General features: G+C 46.6%; 1 protein-coding gene and 1 long non-coding RNA gene across 7 annotated transcripts in view; one reads left to right on the top strand and one right to left on the bottom strand.

Annotated features, from left to right (window-relative positions):
* Window positions 1–19,204, bottom strand: part of Farp1 (FERM, ARH/RhoGEF and pleckstrin domain protein 1) — a 237,018-nt gene that overhangs the window by 129,695 nt on the left and 88,119 nt on the right. The window lies entirely within an intron of this gene.
* LOC125392048 (uncharacterized) lies at window positions 3,075–18,382 on the top strand. 5 transcript variants are annotated; one of them, XR_007229378.3, is made up of 4 exons: window positions 3,075–3,198; window positions 3,591–3,698; window positions 4,216–4,362; window positions 16,831–18,382. It is a non-coding gene; the product is annotated as an uncharacterized LOC125392048 (long non-coding RNA). The 5 variants fall into 5 exon arrangements; XR_007229376.3 differs by lacking the exon at window positions 16,831–18,382 and adding an exon at window positions 7,883–8,375; XR_015004712.2 differs by lacking the exon at window positions 16,831–18,382 and adding an exon at window positions 6,758–7,876.

Below are 19,204 nucleotides of genomic sequence, written 5' to 3'. Positions count from 1 at the left end.
CCAGAGGAGGCCAGTTAGCCTGGTCTACACAGAGAGTCTAGGGCAGCCTGGGCAACACAACAAGACCCTGCCTTGAAATAAAAACAAAAACAAAGCCAAGCCCACCAATGAAGCCCGTGTGTACATCTAACACTGGACGTGCAAAGCTGGGGTGTGGCTGAATATTCAGAGTGCATGCCCAACATTCAGAAGCCCTGGTCAGCCCTGGCACACATGCCTGTGATGTGGAACACCAGCACTCAGGAGGACGAGGAGAAAGGATCCCAAGTCCAAAGTCATCCTAGGCTTCAGAGGAGGTGTTCAAGTCAGCCTGGGCTACGTCAGATCCCATATCAGAAATAAAACAAAACACAGGCAACCTCGTATTGTCCACGCAAAGAATTCAGGGCAGCCTGAGAGTACTCACAGAACACAAGCATGAGCTGTTCTGCCAGGAACACTTGTGTTCTATGAAGGGCGTGTGAACAACTCCGTCTCCATGGAGATCAGTGAGCAGGGACTACGGGGCCTCATACCCGTTCCTCTCTATGAACAAAGGTACAAAGTGCCATCGGAATATAACCAAAAGCTACCTAAAGAGAGTGATTTGTCTTTGTAGTTAGGTTAAACCAGAGACTCCAGACAATCTCCCTTTCTGATGAATTAACTGATTAGGGGCCAAGCGTGGTAGGCCATGCATTTAATCCTAGCACTTGGGAGACAGAGAAAGGCAGATCTCTGGTCTATATAGCAGGTTCCAGGCCAGGCAGGACTACATAGTGAGACACTGTCTCAAAGACAAGGGAGGGAGGAAGGGAGGAAGGGAGGGAGGGAGGGAGGGAGGGAGGGAAGGAGGGAGGGAGGGAGGGAGGGGAGAACTGTGTTCTCAGGCTAAGAGCGTGGGTTGATGGTAGAACACACAAGGAACACGCATGAGAATCCAGCTTCAATCCTTACCATGCAATAATCCATCAGTTAACCAATCAACCTCGGAGTCTTTGGACTGGATCCTACAGCTGAGCGTGAGTCTAAACTAACAACTCACTGATCTAAACAAAACAAGGTAAAGACAATCGTGCACGGTGAGGCGGTTGGAGTGGAACTGTCACTCAAGGCTCATGCCTTTGAGCAGCTGGTGTGGTCTGCTCAGGTCTCACAGGTGTGGCCTCGGTGGGGAGGGTGTCACTGGGGTGTGCTTTGAGAGTTTATAACGCCTGCGTTTTTGGTTCTCTCTCTGCTTTGTTCTTAGGGTAAAGGACGTGCACTCCTGGCCTCCCGCTCCAGCAGCCACGCCTCCTGAGCCAAGTAAACCCTGCCTTCTCTAAACTGCCTTGGTCTCGTGTTTATCGTGATGATAGGAAGTCACTAATGCATAAATAATGGCCGGAGGAAACTCGCATAATCATAATTTAAATATTAAAACGCAGTGTATGTCATGCTATTCTTCAGTAGTGAACCCCACAATCGCGCAGAGTTCCTTCCGTCTGCCGAGCAGGAGGTCTCATCCGCTAGCCCTGCTCCCTTCCCCCGCAGGCCGCTTGGCGTACACACACCCCCTCTCCATGTAGTATATAAAACGCCAGACAGCAAACATCTCCAGCTCTGTCCACTGTGAGGGTCTCTGTAAAAACCAACTCAACCACCTCAGCGCAACAGTCGCTGCAGATAACACGCAGGTGAACGGGCAGGCTGCGTTCCAAGAAAACTGCGCGCACGCAGTGAGAAGCACATGGAGTTGCCACATGACTGGATTGTCTCTATCTCTTGTATTACAATCACTGAAACGTGAAAATATATGTCTTGCAAGACGAAACCATTCTGGAGACGGCTGCAAACTGTGTGCGCACACTTAATGCCAAAATGAGTGCCTGACAGTGTTTAATATCATGTTTATTTTACCACTGCTTTATTTTTTAAAGAAAAACGTCAAAACTCTCTTATTTCTTATTTCACTGACTGGACTGAGCTGTGTGGCCTCTTGAGTAATCACACCTATCAGTTTCATTTTAAAAACAGGCATGAGATGGACTGCAGGCCACCTAACCGTTAAAATTCGAAGAAAAAGAGAAAGAAAAGCAGGAGAAACAATCATTTTACGAAAACTGAGGTGAACATGGACCATGGACCAGCCATGTCGTGAGAACTGCTAGCAACCAGTCCCCACCCCCCCACCCCCATTGTCAACCCCAGTACTCGAGTTTGAATGGTGGTGACCCTGACCTTCCCAGGGTACTGGTGAGGGTGGTAGGCATTGCTGGGATTCCGGCCACATTTTGGCCTACCTTGCCTGAGGGCCTTTGAACCATGACGCACATCCCTTAGTCCACATGAACCTTCTGGATTAGGACCCCTTTGACAGGGAAAAAAATCAACTAGATTTGATGGCGATCCACAGGTCTCTTTGACAACCACCTACAGGCTAACATCCAACCAGGGTGTGCAGGCATGGACAGGAGCTCCCCACCTTGGAGGCCAAACCAGAGGATGCAGAAAAAGCAAAGTTCAGATTTGACCTAAGAAGTCTGGGGCTTGGCAGCCAGCAGACCTTGAAGATTCTTCCTCTATTAGCAGGGGTGAAATGGACAGGATTTACTGACCCATGAAGACTACCCTCGCCACAACAATCTACAGAGGGGATGTGTAGGCCGAGATAAGTCAACTCTCCCACTGACATTGGAAGGCGAATCTCTGAAGACCACTGCGGTCACACAGTGCCCACGCTGCCACAGAACCTACGAGTTACAGCAGGAGCAGGGCACAGCCAAGCCTTACCATTTATAAAGACATATTTTCTTCCTGTGACATTCACTTGGTTAACACCTAGGTGACATAACTCTTTCCCCCCAAGTGCCCCATGCTTTCCTTTCCCGGTTTTCCACGGTTTTATTGGGACTTGAACAGCATCTCTTTAAAATCTGGAAATTTCATAGACTGCTTTGAAATCTGATTTCAGGCCACTTCCCAAGGATGGCCACTGCAGACAGGAATGCCTCATGGCTCCGGCCTCCTACCCCTTCTTCTACAGCGGGCCAGTGAGGGAGCGAGCATGTTAATGTTCAAACTTCACTAACCAGAGCTGGCATTCATTTACTGTGCACAGCAAACTGGCCCTAGGGGTTGACAGAGGCCTTGCCTTCAAAGGGCAAAGTCCGGTGTGTGCACCCCGCTTCCACAGAGAGGACCGAGGCTCAGGGCAAACCACCTGAGGCCGCAAGGCAGGTGAGTGGCTATCCTGGGAAAAGGGCCCAGATCTCTGACATGAAAATTGATGTGTCCTGCCCCATCCATCTCCCTACCCCACCCCCATCCTCCCATTTCTGTCTTGCTCTTCTTTGGACTGATCACACAGGGAAAGACTCAGATGATGTGAAAACTCTTGCTACAGTGAGCTGGGAAAACCATTTGGGTGGAATGCTATGCTTTCAATCACCCAAGGTCCCTGGCTCACCCTCTGTATCAGAAAGGGGTGGGGCTGGGAGCAACGGTATCCATTCATTTTGTGACCCTTGACATCCATTTTGCCTTGTTAGTCTGTCACCCTTGGGGGAACAAAATTAAAATGCACTTAAAAGTCACGTGACTGTTTTTATCTTAATTTTACTGTCGCGTAGAATGATCTACACCACCCCCGGGACATCAGAGACTACACCGGCAAGGCCGGGAACATCACAAGGGTCAAAGAAAATGGACTAGTCCCAGCACACCGCCTGACCCCAAAGGTTTGCATGTGGAGATAGCGCTGCTAAGCCACCTCCCCCATCTGAGGACAAAGCCACATGGACACAAGTCCCGCCGATGGGACTCAAATTCTTTTCTGGATAGAGCACTGGAGGTTCGGGGCCAGCTCAGAAACACAATGAAATTAAGTAATTTTAGGAAGCTAAGCAGCTAGAGGAGATGCTGTCCAGGTGTATGCAGATCCACCATGATTAAGCATGTGTCATGCACATGTAGGGACCAGGGCCCCTCACACAAAAAGATGTGGGAAGGTAACTGACTATAACCAGGGATGCAAAGCAGCACATTCGCACACGGTCCGTGATGTGCACACTTCTCTGGTGCCTTCAGCTCAGCTCATTTCTGCAAACCATGAGGTCCCAATACACACCAGAGCTTGTTTGCCCCAACAGGGTTACAGTCCTGCTTAGATACTGGTGGCATTTATCACCAATCTCTAAGAACGAAGTCACCTAAGAGTCACGCGGCTGTCTTTATCTTACTTCTACTGTCACACAGAACGATCTCCATCGCCTTTGGGAAGCTGGGTCCCACCACCCTGACAAGGCTTCACAGAATCCAGAGGCAAGCAAGGCATGAGTGAAGGATGGGTGGCCCCTACTCCTGCAGCATGTCTCCAGATGGTCCCTGAACCGCCAGTGGAAGGTAAGAAACTATTAACTAGGGTGGAGGGAGGTGCCACAAGCTCTGCACTGTGGGGTTCTATCCATATCCAATGTTCTGGTTTGAGGGGAAATGTCTCCCACAGGTGCACGTGCTTAAGAACTTGGTTTCTGGAAGATGAACGGTTGTGACAGTTCTGGGGGTGGGGCCTTGCTGGAGAAAGTGAGGGAGGGGCCTTACAGCCCGACAGCCAGGCCCACTTCCTGTTTGCTATCCACTTACTTCCTGTTCACTCTCAAGGGCTCCATGACGCCATGTGACAGGCTACCTCATTCTCCTGCTGCCATGGTGGGTTCCCTCTCAAATGATAAGCTCCCTCAAGTTGTTGGTTTCCTGTGGGGTATCTGGACACCACAGCAAAAAAAGCAACTGAGGCCGCCTGCACTCCGCCACATACTTGGGCCTCGACAAACAGCCGAGGGAAGCGATTCGCCCAAGGCCACAAGTAAATTAGAGTTAGAATCAAGATGCTCCCATGCTTATCACAAGTCCTCTGAGTTCCAAACCAGAGAGATGAATAAAAAGTGAGAGAAAAACACCCTAAAATAAAGAGCAGGAGGGAAATTAAGAGATGTCAATCAGAAGGTTAAGAATCCCATCTACCCAGGGGTTTAAAACCAGAAAAATAAAGGTCAGGGAAGAACGGCTTGCTTTAGGACGTGTAGGGTTTACCCAGTCCTACTCTGTCGGATTCCACAAAGCTCTGTAGAGCATCTAAGCCAAAGCCCTCCAAAGGACAATGACCGATCAAAGAACTATGGGACACAGAATTGTATCCGTTCACAGGTGACAGTTCCTTCTCTACAATACTCATTGTTGTAGGAACTATTGACGATGACACACGTTTTTCTCTGGAGGGAAAACCTTTAAACACCAAGCACGTGTGTATACACTTAGACAGACAGGGATCTACACCCCAAACTGACATATTACCACATTTATTTCTTTCTCTACAAATGAAAATTGTGGATAACACTATTGTCATTCCTTCATGTAATAAACCAATTTACTGCCATGTATTTTATGGATTGTTCAAATTTTTTTTTTTGAATTTGTAACTCTCCTGCGACCTAGGCTCATAAGCATGTACCACGCCCCTTACCTTGAATCTTTTCAATGTGTACCCCATAAAACTATGGAGAATCACAGTATGGTCTGTGAGCTCCCCATGCTCACCTCATCCTTTGCTGCTGTGGGGAATCTGACACCAATTCTTTGCCTTCTGCATCAAAACGTCTTCCAGTCACCTAAACCTGATCATAAACATTTGTTTGTGTCTTTTCCTCTAGAAAAACCCAACAACTAGTGGTTGTCCTTGTACCTGACTTCTCTTATGGCAAACCCCTCTCCCTACGATGTCACGATCTACAGATATCTACGCTACTCTAGCTAAAGCAAGGTTCAGATTCTCTGACCATAGCGAACAATCCCTCAACCTACTGAGCAGATGGAATGATCTAGAAAGGACAGATGAATTCTAGTAGAGAACAGGAGTGGTTCTCCTTGTTCTAATGCTACTTCTTGGAGAAAAAGGTAATCGAGAATCAAGGGGGCTGGTGAGATATCTCCGCAGGTATAGCCACTTGCCACCATGCCTGATGACCGCTGAGTTTTCCCAGAATCCACAGAGTGGGAATAAAAAGCTCACTCCAGTAGAGGTCAGAATATTCAAGGTCATCCTCAGTTATATACTGAGTTCAAAGGCAACCTGAACAGACACTGAGTCAAACATCGACAGACAGACAGAGACAGACAGACAAATAAATAGAAAGTTTTAAATGAAGTGATATTTTACAAATGAACGGGCAACAGACAATTCTGAGCATCATGAAACATAAGACAGGCTTCATGTATTTTGAACAGCTAGATGAGTGATGTGTGACTAAATATATCCATAGCTCAGATGCAATATGTAGTTTCTATGGTGCCCAGACCTTCCGGGACAACCAGTCAGTGGTCAAAGTCATGAATAAGAAAGAGAGTGAAGAAACAGCTTTTTGAATATTCTGATGTACTCAGTCAAGTCACAAGAGGAACATAAAAACTCTTCTCAGCACCAGAAGAGGCCAAGTATTTTGTCAAAATTTAAGTGTCCCCTCCAGACAGCAAGAAATACAGATGGCAGCAGCCAGTGCAGCAAACGTGGTATCATCAACGTGACTAGGAGGAGGGGATGCCTGCAGCTATTCAACATGAGACTTGGCTACTGAGGTCACAGGGCTACACACACACAGACACACACACGTGAGCATGCACACACACACACACATTTCCCAATTTTATGGTCTTGGTCTTTTCTGCAGCTAGAACACAGTATGAGTTACTGACAAACAGGGTGAGTTACTGACAACAGAAGTTTATTTGTTCATGGTTTTAGATGCTGGAAAAACCACAGCAATGACGGGTGTGGAAGACAGAAGTAGACATGCAGCCGAATTTATCCTCTTTAACCAGGAAGCCACCCCTACAGCTCGACATGAATCCATTCATGAGAAAACATAACCATCTCTTAAAGGGGCATTTCAGTTCAGCATTAGGGCACCTGCCTTTAATCCCAGTATTTATAGGCAGTCAGGAAATTCTCTGAGTTTAAGGCCAGCCTGATCTATACAGCAACATCAGCCAGGGCTATAAATGAGACCCTGTCTCCAAATAAAAAGCAGCAGTTTCAGGTCACTGAGTCTTAAAGGCAACGTTCGAATCACAGCAAATTCCCAGGCTATCTCGCCACTGTAATACAACCCAAAATCTTTGAGCCTAAAACTTAAGCCAAGTGCATTTGGCCTCCACCACGGATGATCCTGACACCTTCTTGAGGTACACAAGGAGTCACGTGTTCAAGTATCCATCTTAGAAAACAAAGCCAAACGCTATTAACAGTTTTTGATTTTTGGTACGTGGACTTTAAAACCTCAAGATAAAAGTTTATGGTCAAACACTGTGAGAGTAGTAAGGTTTCACAGGCTCTCTCTCCTGTCCTGCCTGTTATTTCTTCTTCCTCCTCTTCATTTTCCTCCTGCCATTCCCTCATTTTTTTTCCTTGTTAATTTTTGAAAGTCTCACATAGAGAAAGCAATGATACTTTGTAGTCAACGGTGACCTTGAACTTCTGGGACTGCAGGCTTGCACCTGTGCCTGGGTCTCTTTTTCAACTTTAGCTTTAATTCATGGTTGAAATGGTACATGAATTGTGTGCACTGCCGAGTCTGGTGTATGGCTGAATCAGGTTCATCCCTCATCTACATTACTACATCACTTCACCACTTCCCAGCTATCCGTTCTGGCTTCAACACAGGATGCCAGTTTCTATCAAAGGTTCTGGGTTTGGCCGTGGTCACCATGCTGTCTGGAAGCAGGAAGAAGGGTTCAGGGTGATGCTAACACAAGCCAAACAGGAAGAAGAAAAGGCAATTAAGTGTTTTTCTTTTCATATGATTGGCCAAGTTTATCTACCAAAAATGAGTTTCTGGATTTGATCCTAATTAGCGTACCACTCTCTAAGCATTTCCTAGACTATGTCAGCAAGATGGTGAACCCTACCACATTCCCACCCAGGATGCATTTGTCATCAAAGACTGACGACACCTGCCAAGACGGCTGTGGTCTTAAAGACAAGATGACTCCATCTCAGAATGGTGTGCGTTGGGAAGAATAGGCTGATGTGGAGAAACAAACCTTTTTACTCGAAAATGGCTCCATTGTAAGCAATGATATCAAGGAATTGATTTGTTACCTTTTATTTCTTCATAGACAGGGCTTCATTGTATAGGGCTGCCAACTCCTAGCAATCCTCTTGCCTCGGACTTCCAAGCGCTGGGGTAATGTGTGAGCCACCACTTAAAGCATGAATCTTTAATGTTAGAGTGTGGTGTTAGTACAGTGTTGTACGACTTTATCTTTCAGGGAGACACGTTGAAATAATTTTAATAAAAAAAAAACCAGTCTTTCCAAAAGTAAAGTATTTTAGTTGGTATTAAAATTTTGTTTCAAAATTATTGTTATTCAGTGTTTATTATGTTTTCTACCTTTTAGAACTAGGATAAATTAAATGTAACATTTACATTTTAACAGATTTCAAGGTATACAGTTTAGTGGTATTAAACGCAATCCCACTGCTGTGTGACCATCACTACCCCTTCCTTCAGAACGAGACATTTCCACTAACCCTCCCACCCTCAGCACTCACTGCAAACATCACATTCTACAGCTTTCCTCTACCACACGTTCACACATTTGCTGATGCTATGACTTCCAAGTTCTCAGCTTGCAAATACTGATGTGTTCCATAAAATATACTACACTACATCTGGGGGCCACCAAGCCACTCCTGCCATTTTCAGTCACACAGAAGTGTGTAGGGGCAAAGCCGCCCATGTGTGACTAAGCCGGCCCTCCAGAGGATTTGCGATTCTGGCTTATCATTAACCCCACGCTTCCGCTTCCGTGGACATCGGTGGGTGAGCATTTTAGCCCTTCCAGAACCAGCTAAAGTTGTGCACATCCTTAGGATTTCTGACAGATCACCAGAGGGCTGCCATTCCATTTGCTGATGCTTTATCTACCGATGTTTCTAACATTTACACAGACAGCTCTAGATCTGAGGTGCGCGAAGGAGGCCGGATATGGCTGAACAGCGGCTCTTACATTCTGGAGAAATGCCCGCACTTCCTGTTCTCATGTGAGTGCTGTCTGGTGTGTCGTTTGAGAATCCCACAGAGGTCAGGGATGTGAGGAGCTAGACGAAGGTCTGATATCTCCTTAACTCTTAAATATGAAACATGGAAGGAGCATAAAAGAGGCAGCTGAATAAGAGGCATATATGGTCATCTCTACACTCAGCAGCCCAAAGCAGGGAGGTCACGAGTACAAGGCCAGCCTGGGTGCAGAGTGAGACCCTGTCTTGAAGGAGGGAGGGAGAGGGGAGAGAGGGAGTGAGGGGAAGAGAGAGAATGCAAGGGCAAAAACAACAAATGACAATGAAAGTGATAAATGATGCATCTCATCATTAATGTGGACATGTTCAAACAGGTTATAAAAGTAAATTTAAAATAGTTGTCATTTTATGGCATTTTAAGATATCAGCAAATCAGTATGTATCATGATTGTCCAGCAGCTACTTTGGAATTTACAAGAAAAAAAAATTGCCAAAACTTGGAAGGGGGTGTGGTTCAGTCAGTGCTTCCACACTTATGAGACAAAGAAAAGTGTGGTGTGATGGTTTGGATTTGTCACAGCAGCGCTGAGGAGCCCTCAAGAACCCAGCCACTCTCTGGACCACTCTCCAAACCAGTGATACTCTGTCTTGGAATTAAAAAGAAAAAGGGTAGATGGTGCCTAAGAAGTGACTCTCACGGCTGTCCTCTGTCCATGCTTACACATGCACACACATACGCACATACACTCACACACACTCACACCCAGACACACACATACTTATACTCACACACAGATGCACATGCACACACACATACTCACACACATGCACATACACACACACAATCACACCCACCCACCCAGACACACTCACACTGACACTCACACACATACTCACAAAATGAAAAAGAAAACAAACAGCAACAACAAATAGCTTTCTAAACTAGCATTTCCTACATTAATTTTAATGTCCTAATTTTTTATTTTTTAAATCTATATCTTATTTTATTTTGAGACACGGTCTTACTATGTAGACTTGCCTGTCCTGGAACTCACAGGGTAGGGCAGGCTGGCCCCACACTCAGAGATCCTCCTGCCTCTGCCTCTAGAGTGCCAGGACGAGAGGTGTGCACCACCAAGCCTGGCTTTAGTGTCTTACGCACTGGCAGAGCTCACGTGGAGTGGCCAGGAGGAGCCCCAAAAGAGCTCTGTTCTTTTTATTCATAGCCCCGTTTAAGACAATTACAAAAGCTCATTGTTTATTTTTTAAAAATCCTTCTAGAAATAGAAAGAAAAAATGCTATCCTTTGCTTTTCAATGCATAGAAAAAAAAAGTAAAACCTCAAGGAGGAAAAAAAGAAGGAACTGCACAAAAGGAACTCTGTCCCAAATGTCCTTTATTCTCTGCCAAGTAGCGGCCAAGCACCATCGCTCCTCCGTGAGGTCGCTCCTGACTGTCCCGCGGTTCCTTCTCCCTCCCCCATCTCCACTGCCGTTATTCTAACATGTGTTTTCATTTATGGCGTTATGGATACTCTTTAGTCTGTCGGAGAGAAATTGATCCCAGCAGTGAGCGGTGATCCTGAATTCTCAGCACTTTCCCGTGGAATCATGGGAAGACTATTTACATGGAGTCACGATGTGCAAACAGCTGGGGGGGGGGATTGTCTCCTGCATTAAGAGCAGCGAAGGCGCAGAATGCAGCTCTCAGCCAGATCACAATTCTACAGCAGCTTCCTGTTGGTGTCACTGGGAGAGAGCACCCTGCACAGAGCAGGCTCCAGGAGTGGTGGGGACCTCTCTCTTCACATGCACCACCAGGTGCTTGAGGAGCAGGTACTATCACTGACTCAGCAGGAGACAGGTTTGTGTTTCCAACCACACTCTCCAGGGGATGTGATTGAGAATGGGCAAATGTGAAGATCCATTCAGGATCCATGATGGCGTGTGGAGTGCAAAATACTCATCCCTCTCTCTTCTCTCATTCCAACCTCAAATGCGTCACTTGCTGACAATGCCGTTGTCAGCATGCAGAGACAGAGCTGCAGGGCTGCCTATGCATGACCATCACTCACAGAGGAAATCCATGAAATGGTCTCGGAATATAAACAACTAGGGTGACATGGACAGGAAGTAGAGGCTGCCATCTTCAGAGCTCTTTGTAACTGTTTGATAAGCCCCTCTGGACACTGCAAACAGAATAGCCCATTCATTTGTTCTAAAATCCACACTAAAAATACGCATACACACTCAGGCAGAAGGACCACAGCCAGCTAGACAGCCAGAAAGCCATCCTCTCTCTCTCTCTCTCTCTCTCTCTCTCTCTCTCTCTCTTTCTCTCTCTCTCCAAGGATAGACTCTAGCTTCAAACCAAAAACTCTGCCTCCGCCCATTGTTCCTTCTTTTACTATGACTCTAAAACCAACGGCATGGCTCTGTTTACACCAGATATTCATTGTGAACTGAAGCAGTGAGGAGGACAGGGAGTAAGGAGCTGGCAGTGTGACCTTGGATGGAAAACCGCAAAGCCAGAGAGAGCTGGTGTTCACTGAGGCTTCTGTGTGCTTGAGTGTTGTCTCATTTAACCTCACAATCATGTTTCCAGGTCGGATCTGCTACCCCCCCTTGTTGAATGGCAAACCCAGAGTCACAGTTTCGTCTTCGGTGTGACCGTAGCTGGTGTCTTAGCTGCCTTATGGGTACACATCACGCCAGCACACTGGGTTCGGCGGTCACTCTGAGCACTCCCTGAGAACACAACGGTGAGAGTCTGAGGTGGTCCTAGACAAACTGCAGTGACCAACACTAGCATACGGTCATCACCAAGGCCGGCAGCACCGGCAACCACACCAGCGGTGCCCACACCAGTGGCGCCATCGGCACAGGCGGCAAACCTCGCGTTACTGCCAATGAGTCCAACAGCCATTTTCCTTTCCTTCAACACCTCAAACACCAGAAAACCAGAGCTTTCCTCACTGAACAAACTTGGCTTACAGTTGCCGCTGTGGCTGCCTAAGTCAATACGGAGCTATGAAGTCACCACACGCTATGCTCTCAGCACCGATACCACCAGGACCTCTCCAACCGTTGGAATTCTCCTTCCTTGGAACCAAGTGGCTGACATTGCTTTGATAAGCTTTAAAAACCTCAGGGGCCATGGCTGCCAAAATCAAACTGAAAAAATACCAGTACCACACCATTTGAACGAGTTCTGAAAATAACACCCTGAGAACTTGGACAGTCACATTTTTCTAGAACTTACATGACCACCAGGAGTCACCGGCACAGGCCACAAAGAACATAGGAACAGCTGACAAAGGTGTTCAGAAATGCCTAGAGAACCAAAGAGCACGCTCGAGGTACCCCCTGTGTACCTCCTGCAGTGCCCATGCGAGCAAGCACTGTACCTCACTCACAGGGCTGTCATCTTTGGGCTACACTTAAAATAATGTAAGAGAGTCGCCTTCCCTTCTCTGCTAAATAACTCTGGGGATGAGCATCAACCAGTAAGGACTGACCCCACAGGGTTACGCTACGGAGTGATGCCACAAGACCAGTTTCCCTTCAGCTACAGGGCTCTCACAGCGAGTCATCAGGAAGGTTGGGCAGACCAAATAACTGTGTGCAGAGGTTCGACTACCAAAGTCAGCATAGACTCTGCATTCCGACCTAGTACTCTGTTGTTGAACACGCAATTCAATTCGGTCTGCCACGGACTTTGCGAAACTGTGATGTGTCAGATCCTTCTGTAGCTATTTGCCCCTCTCTCTGCTGAGGGGACTTCTCTACACACTTAGATAAAGCCATCGTGACTTCCTGAATGAAGACACACTGGGAGGGTGATGGTGTGTCCTTGCAGAGTCCTGGGCAAGGTGAAGGACACAGGCCAAGCGCTAGCTGATCACAGGCAGGGCAGCCACCTTTCAGCCTCTCTGTCTCTTCTGAAGAGGGGCATGTGGGTAGATTTCCAGCAGCCATCCTGCATGCACCAAGAGCAAAGCTCAGCACTGCCCACAAAATAAAATGTCAGCACATCCTTCTTCTATCACAATGCAAACACACACACACACTGACGTACTCATAAAGTATGAGACTTACAAATCATAAGTTAGTAATTCATTTTTATAAAAATCAAGACGATTCATTTAATTAGTGCACGAGCGCCCTGTCAGAGCACTGGGCTAAGCAATAAACAAGACCAAGGGCAGAACCCACAGGGATCAGTTCCTCTCCTTGGAGTTAAGTGCGTGGGACAAGCATCCAGTTGGGAATTCAAAACCAAACGCTGTGGTTTTAAATTAGCCGTATGTGTGTTCCCGTGCAGATCAACACAGAATCTGACCTATGGTAATGAGAGATGGTAAAGGCCAAGTGAAGGGGGTCGTGGGGTGAGAGGGCACGGCGGCCGCGCTATAGTTCATGGGATGCCTGTGTTAAACTAGTTTATTAAACCCTACAGACTTCTTTATCCCCTTCTAAACAGGTGTCCTTTCTCTGACTTTATAACTTGAAGAGTTTTCAGAACTTGGAGAGCAGGAGCACACACCTTGTAATCTCAGCACTTAGGAGTCTGAGGCCAGGCTGGGCCAGCCTGGGACACCGTGGCAGGCCCTGTCTCAGAAGAACAACGGAGGTTTTAGTAGACGACGTGAACAAAAGAGAAAACCCGCACGTCTCGGAGGAATAGCATCACGGTCAGCATCGCTGGAGTGGCCTGAGGTGGCATTGCAAAGAGAGACTAGCTTGCTTGTGCGTTCCTGTCTCCTACCATCCTTCTTCACAGAGTGCCTGCGACTTTACTTGTTCAGAAATCATGGTGAATCTCACAAGGAAACATAAGAATAAGGTATGACCAAATTCATATAAAACACTCAAATGCACACCCAGATCTGAGGCTCAAGAGCTTGGAAAATCTAGACATCTTAAAAATTAATTTGTCAGAAAGGTCAGTGGCCTCAGGTGTTCCGAAGACTTCCAGCAGAAGCGTGTGGAAGGGGCATCCAGGATCATACAACATGTATCTTGAAAGAAGAGCTGCGGGCGACCAGACTGCTCACTTCCCACGGAACCCCTGGAGTCTGTCACTAAAACGCGGTGTTTCAGCTTCCCGCTGCCCCTTCTCGTCTGGATGCCCAACGACAGGAATAAACGGACCTGTGCTCTCCTTGGTAGACATGCATCTGGTTGCTTTTCTGCCTCCTCCTCAGATGCAAACCTGAGTGACATCAATCATTGTGACAGCTGAACAATTTATGTCTCATCGAAGTACCTCCACTTGGGGGGTGGGGAAAGAACTAAGATTCCTTTTGCTAAAATGTCTCCCCATGGCCACAGGTCCAGAATCAAACTGACTCAGCTCAGTTATTTTTAATGATGGATCCCTTGAACAAAAATAGAAACGTCTTTTTCTTTCAATAAAGGAGTCAGGCTGACTCTTATAAAAAGGTTTTTGAGCTATGATATAATAAAAATCAATCATTAAAAAGATTATTTTCCAAAAATTTACTAATTATTTTAACAATAGAATCAGTTCTCTGAATCTGTAAGTTTGGCTAAGTAAATCTAAGGATTCCCCACTCAGACAGGATGTGTGCATCTTAAATTATCTCTGTGTTTGAAAAGCTTCTGTGGGTGTATACATGTGTGTGTATGCACATGGGATGCACACACATTTATACACACAATTCTACAAGCCATCAATAAATGTCTTCATTTATTGCTTTCAACCTTATTCTTTGAAACAGGGTTTCTTCCCTCCTTGCTGTTTTGGCTAGTATGGAAACCCAGAAGCCACCGGGATCTGCCTGTCTCAATGGCACGCCTCCCATCCCTGGGGTATCAGATGTGCACGTGGCTTTTACGTGAGTGCTGGGGACCTGAACTCGGGTCCTCATGTTTGCACAGTGAGCACTATAGCCCCCAGCATCTCCCCACCCCAAATGAAGCTAAAACTTCACCTTTAAAACTTGGGTTTGGCCAGGCGGTAGTGGCACGTGCCTTTAATCCCAGCACCCAGGAGGCAGAGACAGGAGGATCTCCGTAAGTTCAAGGCCAGTGTGGTCTACAGAGTGAGTTCCAGGATAGCGAGGACTGTTACACAGAGAAACCTTGTCTCAGAAAACAAAAAACAAAACAAAACAAACAAAATGAAAAACTTAGGTTTATAGTGAACATATACAAACACTTTCCCCTTTTCATTACATCATAAGCAAATCTGTGTAATGTCTCTTTTCATACTATTTCACTGGGTTAGGCATTGCAAGTAAACTCATGATGGCCAGACGAATACAAGAGGATGTGTGCAGCCTAAACGCTGATATCTTTTCTGTTATGCACCCATGAATCTGTGCTCATTCTGAACCAATCATCAGAGGTTAACAATGACTACACTTGAATGTTTCCAAAAGTAAAGTCTTGACAGTAAAACAGTTTAGTTAGTGTACCATCTGATCTATGCCCATTTGTATGAAAGATGCGTAATATTTTCTATCTCTGAGTATTAAACAATTGTAAAATAACTGATACAGGAAGTTAATTCCTTAACTTGGGTTTTCACCTAATAAAAATGCAATTGAGTCTTGCTAGTTGATGCAATTACAGTCAATGAAGTCATGACTAAATTAGTGACTGAACCATTGCTCCTATGGGAAATACAGGGCCAGGCATCTGTGAGCCTCAACTCACGTTTTCATCGATGGATCAATACATACCTCATTTTCTGCATGCTTCTACTGACAGACATGTTACTGAACACAAGCTGCCTGTTAGCACAGGGCTCACTGCGGCAGCACTAGTCCATGTCTAACGGAGTCTAATACATACTGATCGCATCCTTAGAAACGGCGGGTAGGTACTACGTTAGTGCTTGCAAGGGGTGGGGTGGGGAACAGTGTTTATAAACAGTGAAATCATTTTTAAAGGCATAAAAATGCAAAAGAAAAAAACCACAGCACTACATAATCAGAGCTGAAACAAGGAGGCCAGGCATGGTTCTGGCATGCTTGGTCCTGGTACACGTGGTCCTGGCACACGTGGTCCTGGTACACGTGGTCCTGGCACACGTGGTCCTGGCACACGTGGTCCTGATACATGTGGTCCTGGTACATGTGGTTCTGGCACACGTGGTCCTGGTACATGTGGTTCTGGCACACGTGGTCCTGGTACATGTGGTCCTGATACACGTGGTCCTGGTACATGTGGTCCTGATACACGTGGTCCTGGTTTACGTGGCCATCAGATTGCCAGCGCTCTACGGTGTTTGCGAATGGCTAGGAATGTCTTTGAGGGCCATGGAAACAGGTAAGAGATGGGGAAATCGGCAAACAGACTGTTAATAATGGTCATGGACTGCGCACCACAAGGGGCAACGACGACTTCGTCCACCATCTGCCACTTACAGCTGAGAGCTCCTGCAGCCTTTTACAGGACTGCTAAGACTGCCAGGCACTTCTGCTCCTGACACTTCTCCATCCTATAAAGGGACAGCCCACCATGTCCGTGACCTCAGAACAACACTGTCCTACAGTTACCCGCCACCACACACACCTTCAATTTCCCAAATCCACTACGAACTTCCCACCACCCCAATACAGAGTCAAAGCAACTGTGTCTGAAGCAGTAAGAACGGGTACTCTCTCCCAGCTACTGGAAGATGGCTGCTATCTTTACTGCCCGTGAGGTACCTTCTACCATGACTGATGGCTATTTCTTCTCAGGAGCTGTAGGCCCCAGGCACCTCCCTCTTTGATGCTGATGTTGCTGGGGACACTGCTTTATTGCATCCTGTTCTTTCTCCAGGACCCTCAAGATTGGTTCAGACTTGGTCCATGGTGTTGGAAGTCCATGACTTTGGTGGCCAACGTTCTTCAGTCTTCACAATGAGCTACAGTTCACGGAGACACGGAAGCACAGTGGCCCTCATTCTGGGAGCAGGCCTCATTCCTGAACCGAATTCTTTTTATTGCAATGGAACATCTCTACCCACAGGGGTGTGGGGGGCAATCGTTTCACCTTTGCTTGCTTCCCAACCTCCTCAGCTGCTGTGACTACCGCAGATTCCAGAACTTACCTCCACACTATCCCTCTGTCTTTCCTGCCTCCTCCTGTGTCGGCTCATCCTGCTCTTGATCTTCCACATCCACCCTCCCTCAGGACCCCTCACCCCCGCTCCTCCCTCAGGACCTCCACCCCCCGGCCCATGTGAGGCAGGCTGAAGTCTGGTTCTCTGTGATTAAAAACTAGGCCTTGTCATTTGAGGTCCAGTATGAGTGGATTGACTCTTAAAAAGAAGCTAAAGAAATTGTACCTGGAGACCAAACTTCTCCATAACAGCCAGGGCGGCAGACATCCAGTCAGCAGTGCACTCTGGGGTGGATACTTTGGGCCATGACAGGAGGCAGGGTACAAAAATCTCAGAAAGTTCTATGTACCAAATACACAGGTGAATCACGGACCCCTGGGACAACTGGATTCTTTTCATTTTTAAGATGAATTAGCAGCTACTGTTCCATTTCAATACTCTGGTCAGCTAGGAACAGACAAAGCTTCTATTCATCGAAGGGCCATGTTCCCAGGTGACATCACAGCGGACATTTGTGGTTTAAGTACCTGGTTAAAGTTAAACTTCGTTAAACACCTCTCTTACAGCATTTTCACATCCATGACTGAGAACTCTGAGCTGTTTAAGTTATTTCCAGAGGAAAAGATATAAGAAATGTAGTATGTAAACAACACACACAAACACACACAGAGGCACACACACACATACACACGTACCTACCAACAACAAAAATAACTGTTACCTTTCCTAGACAAGCGCCACAGACTAATTTACACGTGTACATACATGTGTGAGCATGAGTGGAGGCCGGAATTCAATGCTGGATGTGTCTTCTTCAACTGCTCCCCACCTTGTGTAGATGGGTCTCTCGGTGAACCTGAAACTCATCAGCTAGGCCAGACGGTGTGATCGCTCCACGGATCAGCCTGTCTCCCCATCCCTGGGGCCACTGTGCTGGGCTCTGGTGGGTGCTGGGCTCTGAGCCCAGGTCCTTGAGCCGGCAGAGCAAGCGCTCTCCCAGCTGAGCCAGCTCCTCGACCCAATAGAGACGGCTAAGCTCATACCTCTGACCTCCCTTCAGTAATTAAGATTTTTTTTTTTTTAATCTCAAAAGTCACTGGAGGAGGGACATGTCTGTCTTTTCTGTACTACTTGCAATGTATCCCTCCAGGAAGCCACATAATAGTCTGTGATTACAAAACTGGTGTTTCTTTTTGAAGAACTGCCCTGTGAATGCTAGGAGATTTCTCAAGTGTGAACAATGAAATAAACACCTGGCATTCAAATTTTCTTCTGGGCCTCATCTTCCACTTACTCTCAGAGGGGAACTGGAGGAGGCTTTTTGACATGAAGCCTCGAGTTTATGTAAGAACCAAATATCCCACGCCTGTCACTCCGTCTCCAAAGTTTCCTCCTCCCATCAATTTTATAACTTTATCTTATAAAAAGCTGAATTAAGCGTGGGATCTCAAAGGGTGTGTTGTCATCAAAATGAACTGTTTGCACACAAACACTCTGCAGAAAATATCAGCAGGTAAGACAAATGTGGATTTAAATGTAGACATTTGGTTGTCTTAGTCACCAAATGCATTCGCAATTAATAATCCATTCTTCTAATTTAAAAGCACTGCACAAAGCCCACCATGGAACATAGTAATGCGATAAATGAAGAAGTTCCTTATAAAAATCTAAACCTTTCAGGAATTAAACTTCGGCAATTCCAATTAACATTTAAGAACTAATGAATGTAATTAAGAGACCACTTGGGAAAGGGAGCCAGCTTTTAACTTCCACACTAGCAATAAACCAGATTCCTCTCTTTGGTCTAATTTACAACTACAACAGAAGTGGATTTTCCCCAGAAGCACGTAAGCCAGGACAAAAAGCCGCCTTGTTCCCTTTAAGAGGTGGAAGGGGACCGTGCAGAGCAGAGCCCAGGGACCTACCCAGGAGCAGGCCTGCTCTTGTACAGGGCTTCACACACCTGCAGGAGCTCCCACCCCAGAGAGGCAGTGAGATGTATTGCCATTTAATCTGCCTCCAGCCATGGCTGATCAATTTCTCCCTGGGAACAGACCTCTCACCACGGGGGCAGCAACCTTCTTATCTCCG

The sequence above is a fragment of the Myodes glareolus genome, chromosome 12, assembly GCF_982192425.1.
Source record: "Myodes glareolus chromosome 12, mMyoGla1.1, whole genome shotgun sequence".
In the NCBI taxonomy this organism is placed as follows: domain Eukaryota; kingdom Metazoa; phylum Chordata; class Mammalia; order Rodentia; family Cricetidae; genus Myodes; species Myodes glareolus.
Note: the sequence above shows the minus strand (reverse complement) of the source record. Positions and strands in the feature narration are given on the sequence as shown.